This window comes from Limanda limanda, chromosome 14 (genome assembly GCF_963576545.1).
Source record: "Limanda limanda chromosome 14, fLimLim1.1, whole genome shotgun sequence".
Lineage (NCBI taxonomy): Eukaryota > Metazoa > Chordata > Actinopteri > Pleuronectiformes > Pleuronectidae > Limanda > Limanda limanda.
This window is the reverse complement of record NC_083649.1, coordinates 18,038,645-18,054,752: the sequence shown is the minus strand read 5'-3', so window position 1 is coordinate 18,054,752 and position 16,108 is coordinate 18,038,645. Positions and strand designations below refer to the sequence as shown.

Genomic DNA, 16,108 nt, shown 5'->3' with positions numbered 1-16,108 from the left:
GAATAGTTAACCTCACTAATGACTTGTTGAAAGAATCAAAGTAGGAAAAAGCAGTGTTATGGAAACCGTCTTAGATTATCAGACTTCAGAGCGTTTATCAGGCTACAAAGAGCAAACGAAAAAATTGAAATGGTCTTTGAAATAAAATGAGGTACAAAGGACCTCACTGTGAGTCTGTTAGACATTAAAGTGCACACCATTCCCCAGGTACTGCAGCTCAAAACAGTTCGACAGCACAGATTTTTCAGATAGCTCCCAAAGAAGACAAATCGGAAGTTTGCTTGAAATTAAGATGCTCCTGTTGCCGTGGTGGAGGTGAGGAATTTATCTGTCATGTTCGTAGCCGACTCACATTTGCTTCACCACTTCTTCTAACATTTCTCCACAATCTCTGTCACCTAGAGAGAAGCCGCACTCGCCTCACACCTCCATACATTTCGGAGCAGAGGTTACGAAATACATCTTCACTGGAGGAGATCAAATCCACGAGAGAATGACTATATTTTCTAACGTGGATAACTAGTGGTTCAGAAAGGATGCTGTTTCTTTCTTTTACTAAAACCCCAAATCCTGCTGTGATAATGGCTGGAAACTGAGGAAAAGCAGCGGCTGTCAAGGCGTGAGGAACATTACTGTACATTATTCTCCTTTTTATGCAGCAGTCTAATTAGCAGTAGCTAGCTGATAAATGTGCTATTGTATAATTCAACTTGTAGCGCCCAGGGGAACATCCCAGGATGTGCCACATTCAAAGCGTGAGTTGTCTAGTCTGGAGAAAGCCACATTCAAAGAGGTATCCTATTTGATCTCAGCTTTACAGTAAATTGAACCTAGTTGTCTTTGATTACCTCAGGCTCAGATTGTATACAGTGAAATATTCTTCTGTTTACGGTGCATATTAAAATACAAAATGGATGGTTAGGAGATCGTCCCCAACAATAAGTGCAAGTTTATGCATTGTGGTGTATGTACAGTGCAGTTCCTGCTAATGGTGTCAGCAAATATGGAAGGAGAAATATGAAGAGGTTTAAATATTGTAGCATGGTCCATTGTGTGTATGATGTATGCATGAATAGGAAGCTTGTCCATATGAGGAAAATGTAATTAAAAAAAGAAAATGATGTATGCATGTGTGCATAACGCATGCGAATGAGCTAGAGAAGTGAACATCAAAAGAAGGGACACACCCCTCATACATTCATATTGTACTTTCTATTGTTAACCAGTCTTGTATCAGTTCCTTTCATTACGCGCACATTAATGCACAGTTGAGCGGGCGCGCACACACACACACATAGAAAGACGGCACAGCCATACAAAGACTGAGATTCAGGATCTGTGTATGAAGCGACTTGAGAGAGCTTCTCTCCACTCTCTCCCGTGTTCTTGTGCGACTTGCTGCCTCCACCGCCGTGCCCTCAGAGCCTCCCCTGGCATAAATGACCATTATGGCTCCATTAGGGCTGCTCCTAGGAGGTCATTATGCTACACTGAAAAACCAGGGATGAAGACGTTAGTGGGATCCCATCAGGGGAGAGACACAGACTGAGTGAGAGAAAGACATAACCCTCCGTCATCCAGCTACTCCAGATGTCATGACAGACAAACAGCGATTCAGGCCCAGTGAGTCAGCCTCTTAAGTAGTAAAAGAACGGAGGGAAAGGATGATTAAAGAGAGGAAAGGACAGCAGTAAGTGCAGCATGCATGCAATGAGGACAGAGGGGCGGGTAATTTTAGGTTAACATTATAGACATAAACTATCCAGGAAAAATGCAACCTGCTGCTTGCGTCTCCTTCTCACAGCAAACTATACTAACTAGTGTTGTGTGTCTGTGTGAGGTCTTTTAATTGGTTTGACTCGAGGTTGTACTTGACAAAGCATTTTGTCAGTCGAATCAAATTTGGCTGTTTATTAAAAGATATTTATTCCTTTTTTATATATATGATGTTTCAATAAACTGACAGAATTTTCAAAGAGGTTTGGTGGAACTTTTATGATGTGAGAGATATTCACATATAAATTCACATAAAATAGCAAATTACTCTGATGTGCAACATTTTTACCAACATTATAAATAACAAAATAATAACATTATAAAAATATTTAACTTTATATACATATAACACTAATAAAAACAGAGTTTACAAAATGCTTTGACAGCCAAGCAAGAGGAAAATACAAGAGAAATAACAATCAGCAGGAAGCAATGTGACATGAAGGCCAAAATATTAGATCGGTCCAGATATCAGAATTGAATGAAGGATAAATTGTATTGGAACGTCTATAGTCTCACATAGCCAGACCTCCACAGGGCCGTGTTAGTACTGCAGAATGGTCTGGCAACATCATTGGCTGTTGGGCAGCAACAAGTCCATAATGCAGTGATGGTGCCACTGCAAAAAAAAAGGGCTTGTTTTGGTTGAAGGTTTTCACATGGAGGGATTGAGGTCATTCCACACAAAGAAAACAGTAAAAGTCATCTTTGGGATTACTCGATCGCAAATCTTCGTCACAACTTGCCCTTTCCAGAGTGTAGGTTGCTTTGGCTCAAATGTTGTTGTTTCCCACAGCGAAGGGGAACTAAAACATGCCAGAAGCAGAAAGGGAGGAGAATACTGCATGAAACCCACGGTCTACATCCAATGAGTCACACTAATTTATGTGGGATTCAAAGGCACATACAAGAAAACAAGTTGTGTAGTTCTTGAAAATACAAATGAAAATCAGAAACGAGATCTAGGTCGCACCATCTCCCAAGGAGACACTTGTTACTCCATAAGATTGTAAGTGTCAGGGAAAAACACCCCCTTTTTCATCTTTAGGGGAAGTGTGCAAAGGTAGAAGGAACAGCTGCCCTCTCAGCAGGTGGCATATAGGGAAAGGAAGCCACTGACCTGTGCAGTTGGCGTGATATACTGATATACTGCTCCTGAGGGCCGCATGCCCTGAGAATCTGGGTCACAGCCAACCAAGCTTATGATAAATGCACCAGAGGTCACAACAGGGCATAAGCCTGAAACATCATTTAGCCTCCCAGGGTTTAGCTTTAACTGTCTGCTGTTGGGAGATGGAAATGTGTTGACAGGGACGATATAGTGCTGTGAACAATGCTTGGTGGCCCATGACAGAGGAGGTACAGTATGTGGCTGCGTCCTGTGTGTAGACCAATGAGGTCCTGGCTACAAATGGGCCTCACGTTGAGTCCCTGCGTTGTCTGTGTTTTGGTCCCTAAAAATATAGTTCTCTCGGAATCAGAAAGTAAACAAAAGCGAAACTACAAAGTCACACAACAGAAGCGAGCGGTCATTTCTGTTGTGTTGTTATTTTCGCATTCACGTTGTGGCTTTTGCGGTTGTGTTGTGTGTTTTTATTTCAGTTGTTGCCTTTGCCTTTGTGTTTTCCATGAATGCACTGCTGTGAGACGTCTCAGCTACCGTTGTCTTTGACACCAACTTTCTGATTATAAGATAATTACATCTTCTGAGAAACTCAAACTTATTTGCTTCCAGCTACAGTCAACCTTTTACAAAATTGTCTCCTTTCATTGGAACAAAGTTTGATTGTACTTTTCAAACTTTCTGTCCAATAAAACTCTTGTCTTGCTGGCTATAGTTCATTACCTCCTGCGTGGATGATGATGATGATGTGGTCTGGAACACATGCCCAGTCATTATCTGCAGAGTAGAAGCTCTCTTTAGTATTCAGATATCTTATATTTCCCCTGTCAGGACACTTCTTGGCTACAGTGTTGGAGCAGGTGGAAAAAATCAATGGCCTGAGGCGGATGAGGAGCCAACCTGTGTCGCGGGTGCATGTAACATTGTCCTCCATGAGACAGATCCCACTGTTTGTGTTTTTACTGCACTCCTGAGACGTGGCAGTGGCACACACACACGCACACACACTCACACAGCAGACCTATTGGTGGAACAGGTTTCTATTGAACTGGAGTTACACAGCAGATTGTTCCTTAGTTCCTGTGACCATCCCTGTATAAGCTGGGTGAGCCGTGACCCCAGCAAGTGGTCCCACAGGCCAGAGTGAGTGCTACAGGGCTGGAAGCAGATGGCCCTCCTGATGCCACACTGACTCACAGATTGGCTTTAATTGCCAAGGCTGATCATTTGCCCAATGAGTCTGTGAAGGCCGGGACACTCCATGAGTCGCAGGCCTTAAAATAGGGCCTGACGAGGTGCGTTGTGATCTCATCCGCTTCAACAGCCATGCACAGTGCATCTTTCTCTCACACACTTGGAAACTCACACACACACAAATTTCACAGGCATAAAACTGACAAAATCAGAGACTCTACAAGGCTGCCTATGAAGGCAAAAGAGGTGGAGAGACTTTAGTAGGAGTCTCTCACTGCTTTCCTGTCTGGCTCTCTGACTCACTGTCTCCCCAGCAATGCAGACCCGTGCACACGCAAATGCACACGCACGCAGCACACGCACACAGACACGCGCACACACACACATGCACACCTCCGCAGGCCGTGACTGTTCACAGTGACAGCAGTGAGTGTGCAGCTCTGACGTCAGTGGACAGAACTGGATGTCAAGCCCTGTCTTCTTATCCATGTGCACTCAGAGAGCGAGACTGTTCCCAGATCAGCTTTGTTGTCTATTAAGCAACGTCTGTTTGTGTGCATGTGCTCTGCTGGCAGACAGTATAAGCTGCTGTACGGTACTGAACATGTTTCTGTGAGCACTGGATTCATTCAACAGGTGTAACAGCACTCTACTGCATGACCCTCAGCTCTTAACAGGGTGAGTGTTGTTTTTCTTTATAGTTTTGTGGTATAGTTTTGTTTTTCTGTGTTGATGCAATGTGCACTGGTCTATCTGCGTGCTTACAAGAACACAAGTCATGCCACGTGCACATGCACGTGTGAGCAAAACCAGCTACTGCTCTCTGACAGAGGCAGCCCTGATAGGCTGGCTATTTCCTGAAAGTAGAAGAGGAGGCTCACCTCATTTGCCCAGGTCTTAGCTCACCCCAGGACAGCAGGCACATCCTCACACACTGAGGCAGGCAAACAGTCTGCAGTCGAGACCCACAGTCTAGTTCCTGTGGTGGGGATGATGAGCTGCTGCAAGAGGCAGAGTGGCAACGCTAAAGCTCATTATGTCTCGGCGGATGAGCTGCAGGTCTCGAAATGAAACTCGAGCTGCCCTGCCTCGGACATGTCTGACACCTTTGGACGGTGCTGGAGACCAGCAGGGGGACAGAGAAGGGGCACAGACGTGGAAGTCGGCAGCAGAGTTCAATATGTGTGTCTGCGGGACCATGCTCTGTGTCTTCTGCCTGTTGTTTTGACGCCACCCACTGTTCGAGAGCTCCAGGCTCAGAGAGTCGGGTACTTGCTACGTCTCTACCCAGCTGCCCCCTCCATCCCGCCCTCCTGCTGACTGTGCTAATAGCTCTCTGGTTGCTCTCATCCTCCCTTTCCCTCGTGCAGGGACGCATGGTAACATACATAAACATGTATGCGTATATGTCTGTATATTATAGCACACAGCCAACTGCATACCTCCACTCTGTGTGGAAACATTGTTTACAGCTCCAGTAAGTACGTAAGTGGAAGCCAATGTTGCTGTGCTATTTTTGGGTCATGCCACATTTTACCCAACTTGCCCTGTGTATCTAGAGCAGTGCTAGATTGTGTAACCGCAGCACAGAGCTGCCTGTAAGTGCTCAGCATTGAAGTTATAGCCATGAAATAGTGTCGACAAGGCTGCTCCGTCTTGTAATTATTATAACCAACATCAATACATCTTATTTTCGACGTAAATCATCTGCAAAGGCAAGTCTGTGTCGGAGGCTGAGTGTTCAGCGCAAACACACAAACACATTTAACTCGAATGGTGAAATGACACTTAATGCACTCATTCATATTGAGAAAACCTGAACCCACCCCCCCACCCCCATCATTCATCCGTCCCCTCCACTGCCCCCTTCAGAAGTGGGAGATGGGCATTAAAATGCATAAAAAATTAAGGCTGTTTACTTGGACACTAATGAGAGGAGGCTTAAGCAGTCTACTTTAATTAGTATGATTGGCTCCTTCGGGACCTCACAGGCGGGGCCAGAACAGCTGATTCACTCCGAGCTCACAGGACCTTTTCCTACTCTCCGAGTGTCACAAGTGATGTCAGAGGAGATCGGACTGCAGAGACATGGTGCCTTCACTGATCCCATGCAGGTTGGAAAGAAGCACTGCAGTTAAATGCACTGAAGCAGACCATTACATAAGCACCACTGCAAGGTCAGACATCTGTGTCCTCCCTGTCTCTGTCTCTATTTAAGTCGCCATCATAAACTGCCTCGGGGTTAGGCCTGTGAGCCAAGACCCCTGTCCCGTTCGCAAACCAGTGTCTCTGTTTCGACAACTCAATTGATTTTATTTTCTGCCTTATCTTCTTGGCCAGAATTCTCTCTTCGCGTTTCGAAAAAGCATTTTTTTCCTGCTTTTTCTGTTTGACTCTGTACTTCGTCTTAACTACTGTATGTGTGCAAGTAACTGAGTGCTCTTGTGTGGAAGCAGAATGTGTTTAGATCAGGTTTCTAGCATCGGAGCAGCCTTTTTTACTGAAGTGCGCAGGAAGGAGCACAAAGAAGAGGTTAAAAGTGTGGCTACACTTCAAAAGAGAGTCTAGCCTGTCCCCTTTGATGCTATGCTGCCATGCACTTCAGCTACAAAGAATGGGCACTCTTGTCCCTGAGAAGTGAAGTAAGAGACACCGACAGCTTTTCCTGAGCTCAATATACACAGCATCACAGTAACTCACACTGATATGATGTGCATTCGCAGCTGGGCAGACTCGGGGTATTTAAAGATCGAGGGTACTTCGATTAACATCGCACGGACATTTTTATAAAATTCAAATTTCTGAGTGATTCATTCGCATAGAACATATCATCATGTGATATCGGAATAGCTAAGGCAATCTGCAATTCATTATGAGCTGTCAGATCCCGTAGCGAGAAAGGAGACCGCTCTCCAGCTGAAGGGCTCAGGGTCGAGAACCCTCGCCAGCTAAAATCCACCCCTGCTGAAGTATCCTTGAGCAAATCACTCAGTCCCTGCAGGCTCCAGGGAGGCTGATCTGAAGCTCAACCTTACCCACCTCTGACCTTCTTGTGGATTTCTCCACATTATATGTTTACTATCTGCAGTATTGGGGGGCTTTAGGAGACACTGCTCTGAGCAGGAAGACGGATGTGAAATCTGTAGATTTCTATCCAACTTCTGGGGTATGGTGGTTACAGTGTATAAGAGGATGTGACATCATGTGTCCAACTAATTTGAGCACATGTTTAAATCGTGTAAAGGGGCAGAATGTGTATTTCTCTACACTTCTGATATATTTCTCTTCCTTCCTCATCATTTTCCGTTCAAAGGTCTAAGATCCAGTCCAATTACAACCACAAAACCAGGCTTTTCTGAGCTCAGAGTTCACTCCTCTTCTGTAATCGACTGCTTCTCTACCAATCAGAAGCCACTAAGTCTTAATAGCAAAGGATGAGTGAGCCAAATGGTTTCATTATATACAGACACCTTCAAAAAAAAGAGCTACAGCTTGGGTAAAGGGACACAGACCAATATAAACACACAAACACAAGACCCACACGTAACGTATATGTGAGGAAACAGATTTTCTTTTTGGTATTGAGGTCAGGGGTCATAAGCACCTTTTGTAAGGTTATCACAGGATACATTGTCTTTTGTTCTTGAGGCTGATGCTCTCAACTCTTACTTTGGACAAATGTTGAGCTTCAATAACTGTTGTGCTAACCAGCATGTCAATCAATTTTTTTCCGGAACAGTTGTTTATGATACTGCAATATCATTTTGATAAGCTTAGGATTTTTAAGGAGCTCTTGGATGAAGTGTAACTTCACTGTTAAATGAGATTCTAACAGTAGTAATTTTGTCACTGTCAAGTGTTCATTTATTGTTTTATTATTATTATTAAAGAAAGAATAATTGTTCTCATACAAAATAGGTCAAAAGAAAATTTTGACTTTCAACATCTGCAGCCATTTAAGTGGGCCCGTGTATTGAATCATGTTATTTTCTAGTGTAAGCTGAATACTACTGTAATTATTTTCAATTACATATTTTACTCCTGTTACACTATTGTCAGTCTGTTAAAGCCTTTCTCAGTATATTATATACGCACAAACAATTGCTCTGATTACTGATATTAAATACAGTGATTTTCTTTTCCAGTTCCATGAAGATTTATATAAGAATGATCGAAAGCGATTCAGCAGAGGTCATACTCAGAGTATTAGTGCATAGTTCGAGTCAAGCCCCAAACATACTGGATCCTGCAGATCTTATAATGTAAGTTGATAGTGTATTGTATTAGATTATCGCTCTCTGGTAAATTCCCTTATCTTACAGCTCCACACACGATCCAGGCTTTTTGTCAAAGGCTTTACTCTCCAAGCTCAAGCTACAATAACTGATGATGTCATCAGGGTTATTGTTGAGACATACACTGTAAAAAAAAAAGATACAAAATTTGGTCCAACATATCCTGGATATATGTGCTGCCATCTTGGGCACTTCAAATCATCCCAAAGGCACTCATACGGTCATGAAAGTACCAATCATGACCGTAATCAGTCTCAGCTGTCAATCAAGTTCCACCTTGCTTTGATATCATCAAATGAGTAATTAAAACCCAACTTGCCGGAAAAATTAACACTTGAATATAAATCAGTGTGATGGGAACAACCTCAAATGACAGAAAAAACCTTTGAGGGGAAAAAAATGATGCAAACTTGTGTGTAGGCCTGGTTCCCACCGGCTAATATAGAGGAGGTGGGGGTTTTTAACCTACAGGGCAGCCAGCCACCAGAGGGGGATCAAGATAATTCGGCTTCCCATTTTGGAGCCGTCATGTCGTCCATCTTCATTTACGGTCTGTGGTTGAGACTGAGCGGTTCCCCTCGCGCCATTAAAGTCATTATTCAACTGATTTTGATTGGTAGCGCTCATCACGATGAGTAAACTGAAGCTGATGTGTAAGATCAGTAGAGAGCCCGTTTAACAGTTGTGCTTAAGTTCAACCCGACTTTGCCAGTGAGGTACTTCAAGTTTAAATGAAGTGTGTGATAAGAAGTTAATGTACAAAAGGACATGTGGTGATTCATTTTAATTCAGTTTTGCTCTCATCTCTTCTCTAGCTATGGTTTGAAACGTGCGTGACATCCTGTTCCGTGTGACCGTGCACGGTGTTTGGATTCCGTGCATCCACAGAATCCAAACACCGAAAGTAACCAGACGTACACGTGGCAAGATTAATTTGAATGATTGACAAGCGACCCGGCTCCGTTAATCAAGTTATGCTCACTCTGATTAGGACCGTAATGTGAGTAAGATAACCTGGTTAAGGTGTTTACATGAGAGTTGCAATAATATGCGTATTGCATTAGTCTGGTTCTAATTGAATTATTGGTGTGCATGTAAATGCTTTCTCTCACTCTCTGTCTCTCTCTCTCTCTGGCTCATTCCCAGACAGCAGTCTCTGTATTTTATGTGAGGGGGAATCTCTGTGTGTGCTGTAGGTCTCTGTTGATCAGAGGAGAGGTGAGACGTGAGCATGTGTGCAGCAGTTCATATGAAAGCCACCTGGCTCTCTCCAGCTCTGTGATTTATGCCTTTGATAACAGCAACCCAGAGATGCTTTCAACAACAACAAAGTGGTGCTGAAGGATGACAACAATGGGACACTTGTCAATCTGGAGATGAAAAGATGTCTTGCTAGGTGGCTGTCTCTTTTATGACTTTGATTTATATTTTTTTACGCCTTTGTTTGGTTTATTTTTCTCTATATGTTTCTCTACATTTTATGAAAGGTTATTGATGAGGCATAATGTGAAGTGGAGTCAGTTTTCCATCTCTGCCAGAATGCCCCCCCCTCCCCCCTCTGCGAAGGCGGCAATGTGCTTCGCTGCCTCTGCTATGACTTATCAGCAGACTTATTTCAGCTGGCTTGTCCTTCTCACTGCGATACTCTGACCTAAAGCATCATGCACCTCCTATATGATTTGTTATATTTTTTAGCATTAAATGTTCTCAGAATTTTTTGCCGGTTCATCCTTTCTTCTTTTTTTTTGAGTGTGGCAGTAAAGTACAAGATATGATAAATGGATGTGGACATATATGGCAGCTCTGAGGTGTTGAGCATCATGATATCTTTTCTTTTCTATTTAGGTAAAGTATTTTGATTTTGAAAAAATTATGATATGGTTATGGTATAAGGGCCATTTAAATAAATAAGAGCATCTGATGTTTTGAGAATAGCGTTGTAATTTCAATAGAAACAAAAAGTAGTAATATTACGAGAAATACATAATTTCTAGCTACCTGTCATTTTACAGAGGGAATATCAGAAGATCAGCTTGTCACATGCATTATGAGGATCAGGACTTTGAAAAGACCTTGCAAGAAACTTTGTTTATTCTAAAGAAGGAACCACATAGACTAGAGGAAGATGCTATTCTGTGAGGAGGAAATGTTTGGAGGTGGTCAACTGTAAGGTGCGTGCTTTTCAAAACGAAAAGAGTGGGAGCAAAGGTTCTTTGCACATTCTCATAATAAAATGACCTCTTTTCTTGTTAAATTATAATGTTATTATTGAAATCTCAGAATTTATTTTCTCTGTATGTCCTTCAACTCATGTTTAGTGTCAGTTGCAGTTTAATAAAAAATATTTAGAAGCACAGTTCTTGTTCTTGCTGTTAATTTAAAGTAGCTGGCATCTTAACACATCGTCACTGTGACAACTGTATTAGATCCTTTTTAAATTACTTGTAAGGTCTTACATGTGATGCATCACTACATATTAAACCAGTGCAGTTCTTCCAGGCCTGCTACTGTACAAGATTAAAATAGAACTCATCAATTATTCAACACTGACAAGGGACCATTTTTCAAAATATATACTTTCACGTTTTTTTTAACAATTTATATATTACATCTTCTACTATTTTAACATTGCAAATGTCTTTGTAGAACTTTTGCCTCGTTTCCCCACAAAAATATTTTTTCTGTGAAATAATACCTTATGCTATTGCGATATGGAAGAAAAGCACTTAATTATAGATGTGGCTTACGTTTTTCCTGAGTATGATATAGTCTCCTTTCCTCGACAAGTTTCCCTTGTCCAAAACACCTCACAGATTTTCATGAGAATGAATTGGACTCCTGAGTCCTGGCCTTATTTCCCCTCCTCGAATTTCTCATTCACTCCTGTCCTTTCTTCTCTTTGTCTTACTCTTCCACTGATGTGGCTAATGTCATTTTCTGTTCATTCGTCTCACTCACCTCTGCTCTGTACCATTCATCTGTCTTACTCCTGCTGTCTACCCCCAAAATCTACTGTAGCTGCAGGATGAACGGCTTCTTTCATTGTTCTCTGTTCCCTGTAATAAAGCTAACCCTGGTTAACTACACCCAAAAGACACTATATGTCTGGAAATGATATTAGTTATCAGTGTTTCCTTCTGCTCATGTAATGTTACAATAAAAACATTGATGCCGCACATTATATAAATCGTATACACCATCTGATCATTATGTTCACCCTATAACATCATCTACTTTACACCATTTGGCCACTGAAAATTAAGTATTAATGTAGTTCTAGGCTCTATTAGTTTTTAATTTCATGGTGACATTAAAACGTGGGCATATTTGATCCATATGGCCTCCACAGAAGGATCAGCTGTCCCTGGGCTCCTCCTGTGCATTAGACAGTTGACAGTCTTCTTATAGCAGAAATAAGTGGAGTGCTCTGTGACTGATGGAGCTCCTTTGTCAGTGACGGGGGAGCTGCTGCTGGCAGTTTTGGGCCAAAGAACAGTACAGATTACATTAACATCAGTCAAGCTGTTGTCAGACTGGTAGGACATAAATAGGACCTTATTGATGCATAATGCAACAACTTTTCATTGTGCGGTTTTTCTGAGTAATAGGATCAGAAAGAGGAGTCTAAGGCGCAGAAAGGCACCATCACAAAAAAATGTATAAGAAACTGTGCCTAGCGACAATTAAGACAGTGTTTAGTTTTTTAAGGGTCTATTTGTTAAGATTGTAAACCATACACTATTGTGGATATTTTTTGAATGGATAATTTACTCCTTTGTTTAAAAAAATCCATCCACACGACCCCTGTTTTACAAAATATATCCTTCCATGCCGGGCCAGTAGGTGGTGTTACAGTCCACATCAACAATCTGTCAAATACCAGAGAAGAATAATGTGGTCCAAATAATATTGGGTGAGGCAGATGCCTGTGAATGTCGGTAATATGGATCAGTAAAGCTGCAGACTTGTTATTAGACCTAACAGTGCTAACCGAACTGAAACGTGTTGTTGCTCCCGGTGCATGCTCATTACACAAAGCAACAGTGGGCGTGTGCAAAGTTAGCTGTGTCATCATCATTTCCCAAACGTTCTGTTTTACGTGTGTACACAAATACACAGAAACAGCAGTTTTTTAGAAATCTACACTTGGAAAGGCATTTGTAAAAAAAATCGATGTTTTATCGACTTGAATTGTCCTTTGTGGATTTTAAGGAGGATAAAAAAACTGTTTTGCAAAATATCTACAATGATGTTGACAGGGCAGAGGATATGGTACAAACGGGTCTGCCAGCTTGTCACCATCCTCCTGCGTTTGACATCTGTCTGTAGTTGATGTGCTGCATAATGAGTGAAGCAGGTTGAAAACATGGTGACATCAGGAGGATACATGTCAGAATTGTAAAATGTCAGTGATCATGATTATAGCTACAAATTGGTGTAACCAGTGATAAATACCTTCTGCTTGCCACTTTAACAGCAGTATAATATTCAGCAAAGTTCTCGAGATTTACACTGACAAAAACAAAGCTTTAAGCCCAGTTCCCTCGCATGCAAAAAAAAAAAAAACCCAGGAAAGTTTGACACAGAAATGGCAGCCGGCAGTTTGATCACCACTGACACTGCCCCAACCCGCGTCTCTCCTCCTTCACTACAATCGAGTTCACAGAGACTCACAAAATACAGGTGCAGGTAGAAGCACCCAGGAAAAATGCCACCAAAGCACCAGGATGTGCTCTGGATGCACATCGAGCTTCTTCAGCAGACAAGTGACAACACCGGGAATTGTGCCTGGCGTTTAGTTTGGCAAGTTGCTACAGCTCAAAGTTTATTTTCAGTAGGAATTAATATACAAATTAGCAGTTGCATAGATTTCTGAATGATGGTCGATATTTCTAAACATTGGGTGCATCAGAAAAATACATGCTGATGGCAAAGCTTTTTGGACATGAAAGCTTTTTGTATGATTTTTAGAGAGTTCCTACATAAAATAACCTCAGGCTGGACATCTTTCTCCCGTTCTTGTTGTGACTTGTAAAGATTTTCCTAACATTTTAATGGTTGTGGGTAGAAAAATGTGCTGCATTTGCTTTGAGCGAAAACAAAATGCCTGTAGAATTTGGCAGGGAACACATAGTTCTTTAGAATTAAACGTCCTCTCCTTTCCGTGTGCACTCCTAAAGGAAGGATGAATTTTCGTGCTGTGGGCGTGAGGAGAGAAAGCTGAGGACAGTTCCCCGGAGTCCGGACACCAAGGCCCCCAGGCCTCCACAGCTCATAAACAGATGTGTCCTTGTCCCCAGCCAAGCGCAGCCACTCAAGTGGCAAAGCAGGGGCCCAATAATTGTGAAGAATTGAAAGCTAAATATTGGCTTTATCTCCTCAGTAATAAAAGGGCCATGAAATTGATTTAATGCTGCAGCGCTTCTCTTGGGTGGCTTCTTACAGCGTGAGCACAAAACAATGAGCAGCAGCCATCTATTAATTAACCCACCTAATCCTGCAAAGTTAATCTCTCACCACAACTTTGCCCGCAACTAACTTCCAAGCCAGTGGGTCTATTGGGGGTGTCATGACAATGGCTGCGAGGGGAAGATGGATTCAGCACTTAGGAAAGGAGAGAGAGAGGCAGGGAGAAAGAGGTGGAGAGTGGCTGCCTGGAACACTGTTCTGCTCCGCAACCATGGGGACACTAGAAGTGGAAATGCAGGGGGGCATGGCCATCATTAGCATAGTATCAGAGTTGATTTGGGGGTTTTTTTTGAGAAAAGAGGTGGAGAATATCATTTGAGCTGTTGGACTCAGCTCCTGGTCCGGTAAAGCTGCAGCAGCATAAATGCCGCTGATTTCAGCTGCCTCTTTGTCGTCACATTTGCATTTCTTTTCCCCTGTCGCCATGCCGCCTGAGTCCCTTATTCTCTCCTGAGCGGTGAGATAGTTGGGGGGTAAAAGTGGTATTTCTTTTGCTTCTCCACCTGCCTGCCCAGCGCAGCATGGTGGCGCCTCACACCCAATACGCACATTCGCGGTCATATTGTGTCGACAGAGTTGTGAATTACCTCCTTCTCAGCCGGCTGATGAAAAGCTATGTGTTTTTCTCTTTGGCTGCAGCTCATCTGACCCCCCCCCCCCCCCCCCCCATACTTCCCCCCTCAGTCAGTCTATTGTGTGAGCCCCTCTTCGTAGAATTGCAGTACAAGGCTGGCTCGGAAAATAGGTCACCCGCTGGTGCTCCTCTCACCTCCACAGCATTCAAAAAATAATCCTCTAAGGTGTCCTGTGCCATTTTGTAATGTCTAAACCACAGTCTACGGGAAATATGGTCAAAACATAGAAGAGAAATACACACAACATGCACATGGAAAATCATATCAATATATTTGTCACGAATATCAAGAAAAACTTCAGGTTATGTGGAAATCTTTTTTTTTTTTTTGCCAGTGAGGAAAGCATTTCCTGTGGAGATAATTTTAGGCGGCTGATTAGGGTGTTGAGCCCAGAGTGAGGAATCTCATCACCACCACTAATGACATACCGTTCCTGTGCTGAGAGAGGAGCCTCGGCCCTGGGCATGGACTCGCCTCTGTCAGCCACCTCTAACTACTTTGTTCATTAAGGCCAACAATGTAACTACAATTCACAGATACTGCATTGGCTTAATTACAGACTGATTATTAGGCTGATATTTGTTGAAATAATCAGAGCCTAAAGAAGTGGATTTGTATTTGCATGGTATTAAAGTCTTTATTTTTCTGGTTAATCATAAACTGACAAATTAGTCAGATTTATGAATGTGTATATAGATATACGTTTAAAGCCAGAGGCTTAAAGAAATCTCGGCGATGGAAGACAGTAAATGTTTACCTAAGAAGAAAAGAACACAAGAGACTTGTTCAGCCTTCATATAAACTAACAGATTGAAATCTCTTGTGAGTGTCAAATCATCCAACAGATGTCTCCATCTGATTGTGGAAGATGTTTTTTACCCCCACTTTATATCTTCCAGCTGAATAGCCGAATATAAAAAATGTGGAATAATCTGCCTCTTGCATTACAGTGGATGATTCTGATTCCATAGAAACTCTCAGTAATTGGGAGCACTCCCGAATAAATGCAGGGATAGTCCCCAGAGGTAGGGCTATTATGCCCATGTCTATGCTGCTCAGAAGTGGCTGTAATCTTTCATCCAAAGAATGTGACATAAACACCCCCCAGAGCCAAATTCTTCCACTAATATAATCAGGGACTTGGTGAATTGCAAACACACCCAAAGTCAGTTTACAAATGCAAATTAGCTCCTTCTCAATCTGACAGAAACCTTCTATAAAAAATCATAAAAAACTGTAGTACACGTCGCACTAAATATGATCACATGTACGTCACTGTTATTTAAGATTTTTCTGGTATGAATAAATTTTTTGGGTTGTTTTTTTAGATGATTTGATATTTTGCTCCTGGTGATCCATTATAAATTATGATGTTTTGATACATATATAGGAACAGAAGTCTTTGTTTATGTTTGTTTACCAGTTACTCAAGTTGTGATCATGGAATTCACTTTTTAATTTAATTCCTCTCTACTTCATTTCACCCGTGTTAAACCGGCATGTCTCAAGAGATACATGACTTTACAGGTGCTCTTTAGTTAATAGTTATTTTAAACATCTGCACTTTTTCCTCCTAAAACCCAGCGAGTAGCTCACGGCTCTCTCTGCGTCTCGGT

General features: G+C 42.2%; 1 protein-coding gene across 8 annotated transcripts in view; it reads left to right on the top strand.

Annotated features, from left to right (window-relative positions):
• msi2b (musashi RNA-binding protein 2b) overlaps positions 1–16,108 on the top strand; it is a 244,615-nt gene that overhangs the window by 207,582 nt on the left and 20,925 nt on the right. The window lies entirely within an intron of this gene.